A 6000-nucleotide genomic window follows, 5' to 3' on the forward strand; every position below is an offset into this window, starting at 1 on the left:
CCCCCCCGAGGATGACTAACAGCAGGATGTGGGACATAATTTGCATGTTCTCTGCCTCTGCTGCAATCATTTGTGTATTGGATACTTGAATTATACATTACACAGAAGGTCACCCACTTGCCAAGCTGACAGCCCTGCTGAGCAGAGCACAGCCCTGGACAGGGGGCTGATGTTATTTCAAGAACTGCTCAGTGCTGGGCTCAAAAAAAAAAAAAAATAAAAAGAAAGTTCTATGTATGAGAGTGGAATTTGTCACTGAATACTTCAGGGATTGTTTACTCATTCTGACCACGCTCCTGCTAGCTCTGACTTTCACCTATTTTGCATCTGCTTCTGTTCTTGTCCTGAGGTGAGTTTGATGCTGCTGGGAGGTGACAGAAGACGTCCCTGCGCACTCCAGTGCTCCCTCTCCCAGGAGACCCAGCCCAGGCAGGGGCACATTCCCCCTGCTCTGCCTGCTGAGGCTGCCCCTGGCATTTCACAGGAATCCCAGCTTGGAAGGGACCACAGAGGGTCACTGGTGCCACCTCCCTGCTCCAGAAGGGCCATCCTAGGGCACAGGATTGCATCCAGAAAATTCCAGAATACCCTCAGTGAGGCAGGCTCCATCCCCCCTCTGCTCTCTGTTCAGGGCTGGGCACTGCACAGGAGAAAATTCTTCCTCCTGCTCAGGTGTATCAGTTTCTATCCATTGCTTTTTGTTCCTGTTTTCTAAAGGAAACAAGAGTCCCCTGCTCTCCTTGCAGCCTGCTTGAACTGTTCTTCACCAACAGAAAAACACCAGGGGTGCTTTTTCTACTGCCCTGCTCAGAAAAAAGCCCAAACCCCAAAAACTCTTATAAAAGCCCACAAAGTCATTGTTGTAGATCTCCTCTCCAGAAGGACAGACCTCACAGCACCTCCCAGTGCAGCCAGCCTCTCTGAGAAATCACCCTTCACATATTGAATCCCATGAGAGAAGCAGTGATCACACTTTTCCCCTTCAAAATGTTATTTTTTCTGGCAGTACTGACCGCAGGAAAACAAACGAAGAAAAGGAAGTGATTCAAAGCTAAGTGACAGAGTGCACTCATCCATCATCTGATCAGCTTTCTGCTGGTGCTCACACTACCTTGCTGTACCCAGGCTTAAAATTTAAGTCTGTATCATCCCAAATTCCATTTCCCAAGCAAAAATATTGGATTTAGTAACAGGTTCCAGTAGGCCCCGTGCCTTTCTTCTGCTTTGGAAGTGGATAACCCAAGGCAGTGGGAACCATTTCATCCAATGCATTCTTCCAAAACCTGTTTGTTCAATTTGGGTCCATCAGAAAGATGTGAACAGTTTCCTTTGGTATTTCCACTGAGAGCTCAAATCTTTTAGTTAAGAATTGTTCATTAGCCCACATTCACATTTCCCCTTCCCTTCTTTTCCTCTCCCTTCCTTTCCCATGGTCTCAAAATCTGAATGGGAGCTGCAAAAGCCCATTGAGAACCTCTGAGCCATTCCCTGTGGAATGACATTTCCCTCTCCCCGTGCTCTGCTGGCTGACAGAGCTTCCAACACAAAATGTGTTGTGATGGGTGATGCAAGATAAGCAATGCTTATCCAACTGAAGTCCCCAGTGCCTGCAGGGCAGGTGAATTTCTGGGGAGGTGGCCTCATAAACCCTTGGAATTGCAGTTGCCTGCTCTCCTCCTCACTGAGCCAGGCTCCTGCCTGATGAAACTCAACTTTTTCCCATTGATTCTGACCAACAATTTCCAAACAGATTCCCAAGAAAGCCATGAGCACTCCCAACCTGCCCCAGGTGCAGTGCTTGGCACGGAATGTGCTGATGCCAGAGGCTGTCTGGCCCCCACATTGACTCCATCCAATATTCCAGCAGATTCCAGGGAAGCTGCACACATTTACTCCAGGCAAGAGCCTGGCCCAGAGCAGAAATTCAGATATTTTGTTACTTTATAAACAAAAGTCATCGTTTTTCGGCGTAATGTGCCACCCTCCTGTTTCTAAGTAAAAGCTACATCACCAAAGCCTCAGGGGGAAGGGCTGTGTGAGTAACAGCAATGGCAGAGTCTGCATCCCAACCAGCGTGCCAAACAATATTCCAAGAAAATACTTCTAAGTTACAGCAGTTGCGTAAGGCTGATTATTATTTTTGAAGCGCAGAAAACCAAGTCCAGTTTCTAAAAAAGCAAACACATATTTTTAGCCTTGCTGGTCTCTTGATCTCAGGCTAATGAGAACCATCTGCACTGGGCCTGGCTGACGTTCCTGGTAAATAACCTTTCACTGCAACATTCCAGATGTTTCAGAGGCTTCTCTGTGGAGCAGAGTTTGTCTCCCTGCCTGTCAGTCTCCCTTTCTGCCTTTCCTGTCCATGTTTGCTCCAGGAATACACATTCCTTTAGTAAAAAGTTTTCTGTTAAAAATAGCTGCCCAGGATTTTTTGGCTAATCTTCCTTAGGGTTCTTGCTCGCCGGCAGAGAATGAAAGCTTTTGTTCCTTGGTGCCAGTGTTGAAAGATAAAATTGGAGATTTGAGAAAGAAGTTACAAGATTTAGATTAAAAAACAAACCAGAAATCAGTTGGAGATGGAATTCTACCTCATCTTGATCCCTCTGAGGATTCCAGCTATTGAACAGACACGTTTCTTTTGGTATTGAGAAATTCAAATGTGACAAACGTTTACAGAATGCACAAATGTACCTTTTTCTGAACAAGATATCTCACTAGAAAACCTTTGCAAGTCATTATGTAAAGGAGCCCTGTGGTTTGCTTTGCTGCCTCTGCTGTGACATATCCTGGTACTGGCTGTTTCCTATGCAAAGAAAACATCCCCAGACACGTGGGTCACTTTTTGTGCCAGCCAAGCTAAGCCGAGCCAGCCTGGAGGAAAAGAAGGGGATTTAAACCCATCCTTTGACCTTTCTGTTATCTCCACCTGGAGCCTGCCTGAAATCTGATGTGCTACAGCTTCATTAACGCTGTCACTTGGGCTGGGGTTCAGGTAGATAAGAGCAGCTCGGGTGTCAAACCTCCTGCTCAGCTCTGGGAGCTGCTGTCTGTGTCATCCACTCACGGAGTGCTGCTCAGGGGCACCGAGTGCTTCCTCAGGAGCAATTCATTGCCCTGCAGAACACCCTCTCCACTGGCTCATCCCTTCACTGTAAAACCTTCCTGTCACTGCCCCAGCGTAAAAGCTCTGGAAGGTACAGGAGAGTCTGTGTGGTTTTTTCTTTGGGTTTGGGGCTGTGAGGCTCCTCAGTGCTCAGCTTGGAGTGGCTCATTGTGATGGCAATTGCAGCAAACTCTGATTTCCCGAGGTTCTGTGGGCTGGGGCACGCAGCAGGACTGAGCGCGGCGTTTTAGCAAGCGCTCCTTTGTTCTTCTCTTGCCTGTTATCAAATTTGTTTCATAACAAAGGTTTCCTGAGCTTGGGGGTTTTGTGTGTGTTAATACTGGTAATATGATTTAAATATTCTGATGATTCATTTTCACTCCAGAGAGCTGAATCAGCCATGTAGAACATAACTTGCTTCTCCCAAACCGTTACCTTTTTCATCCTTTCTCGTCATTTCTATAAGGGGATGATTCATGCTCCTCTTGTATTTACCATCTGAGAATGTGCCCCGCTCCTTCAGCTATTTTCACTTCTTGTTCCTCTTTTTCAAGAAAAATAAAATGAAGAAGAAACAAAAGGGATTGCTGATCGATGAGGCACATCCCACTGGTGAACATGGCACGTGAGCTGAACCTGAACTGGACAGACAGGAAAAAAAGAGGGAAAAAAAGCCTTGAATTATTAAGTTGATCAGAGGCCAGATGGAGAAGTTCAGCCCCTGGCTTACATTTCACACATTTTTGAAATCCTGTGTGTCCAAGTCAGGGGTTGTGTTCAAATAAATGTGCTCAAACATATTCAGTATAATGATTTATTTTTTTTCTTTGGCATGTTGAACAGAATTCCCTTATTTTATTCAGTTATTCAATTCAAATTTGTTTATTCTCTAGCCTGGAGCCTTATAGTTGTGACAACCCATTAACTGGGGGATGGCAGTGTTAATTATTGATTGACCTGATTACACTAGAGCATTCTCAGAGATGGCTCTAAGATATATAAAAACATAAGGAAATAACTGTGTCAGGCCTTGGGAAAACACTTGGACTCTTGTCCTCAGTTTCCACTGTGCTTCTCAGTGATGAGATCAGTTTTAAACTCAGAGAGCATCTCCTGCCTTCCCTCCCTCACTGCCAGCCTCACCAGAGCCAGGGTTCCCCTCCAGGTGAGGCTGGGACCATCCAGGTGAGGGTGGGACCATCCAGGTGATGCCAGGATGATCCAGGTGAGGGTGGGACCATCCAGGTGAGGGTGGGACCATCCAGGTGAGGTTAGGACCATCCAGGTGTAGCTGGGATCATCCAGGTGAAGCTGGGATGATCCAGGTGAGTTTAGGACCGTGCAGGTGAAGCTGGGATGATCCAGGTGGGGCTGGGACCATCGTGAGGCTCCCTGGCTGCTCGTGCCCTCCAGGAGATGCCTCACTCAAAGGAAAGTCTCCCTCAGTTTTCAACCATTTCCATTTTAAGGCTCCCCTCATCCTTTTATGGGTGGCTTTTCTGGGATTTTAAGGGGAATGGAGTTCTTTACAGCACAGCAGCTGTAAGAATCCCTCTCTCAGAAGTGTGTTCATGTGAGCATCCCTTGGGCTGGGCCTCTCTCTAAACACGGCTCTGGCTTTTGAGCGGTGGCCAAGGTGAAATCACAGCTGGAGCTCCAAGAGCCACAGGGCATCTCTCCACACATGTGGCCACCCTCCGGAGAAACGTCCCATGTTTGGGCAAATTCATTTGAGCCAAATGCTGCTGTGTGACCTCACTCCTCATCCATCCCCACCAAGAAACATTTTGTGCAGCACATCGGAGGACAGCACGAACCTGGGCTCACCTGCAGGTTCCACAGCAAGGCCATGACATCAGCTCAGCCCTGCGTTTTATCAAGTGGCCCATGAGCAACGCGGGAGGGTCAGGAGCGGCCATGACAAGGCATTTCAGGGACAAAGAGAGGGATCATCAGATCCCTCTCCTGGATCTCACACCCTGTCCCCCTCGAGCGGCAGGGAGGTGACTCACCCTGCCCCGTGTGCGCTCCTGGAAACAACACTGTGGGCCAAAGTTTGGCTTTTTCCACAGCCTCGAGGTTTTCATGTCCCAAAGAGCCGAGTGTTCTTCTCCCCTATGAGTAATGCTGTGTTTTCACTGACCGCTGTTACACACTCATCACCTCCCTCCATCACATGAGGGAACCGTGTCATTTTGCAAACATTGTCACAAACTGCAGGGCTCAGAATGAATAAGCAGCTCTGCATTTCCCGACACGGGGGGGGGTTTCTGAACAGTTATGGTTTAAACACCACCGTTGGTTATAAACACCTTGGAAGCTCGGACTAAAAAAGCACAGAAAAAGGAACAGGAGTAGCAAAGGAGCTCAGCTGGAGCAAGTGCAGTGTAACATCCACTGGAATCTCTTTGTGTCTTGCTTTCCTTGCAAGTTTCTTTACTTTTTGATGTGCTCTCGTGAAGGGTCACTCTTGAGTCCCCACACTGAGTTACTCCATAGTCCAGGAATGCAGGACTTGTGGTTTTTGATAACAGAAACCTCACTTTATTTTTTAAAAAGGCAAAGTTTAAAAGGCAAGGTTTCCAGTTGCCTTTGCTGTGACAGCCTCCCTCTCTGTCCCCTTTTAACGCCATTAGATGTGGGACAAATTTAGACCTGGAGGGTGGCAGGAGTGGCACGGATGAGCAGTGGAAGTACAGCAGGAGCATCTCCCTTGATTCCTGCACTTAGCACAGGACTTCAGGAGGAGACAGAAATGCCTTTCCATCAGCTCTGCAGCTTTCAGCCCTAAAAGTCCTGTATTATCCCAAGCTGGCCTTATCCACCTAAAGTTATTTGTGAGTTGGGAGAAGCTGTTTTGTGTGAACATGAAATTGTTTCTCACAGCAGCTGGTCAC

The sequence above is a fragment of the Motacilla alba genome, chromosome 13 (assembly GCF_015832195.1).
Source record: "Motacilla alba alba isolate MOTALB_02 chromosome 13, Motacilla_alba_V1.0_pri, whole genome shotgun sequence".
In the NCBI taxonomy this organism is placed as follows: domain Eukaryota; kingdom Metazoa; phylum Chordata; class Aves; order Passeriformes; family Motacillidae; genus Motacilla; species Motacilla alba.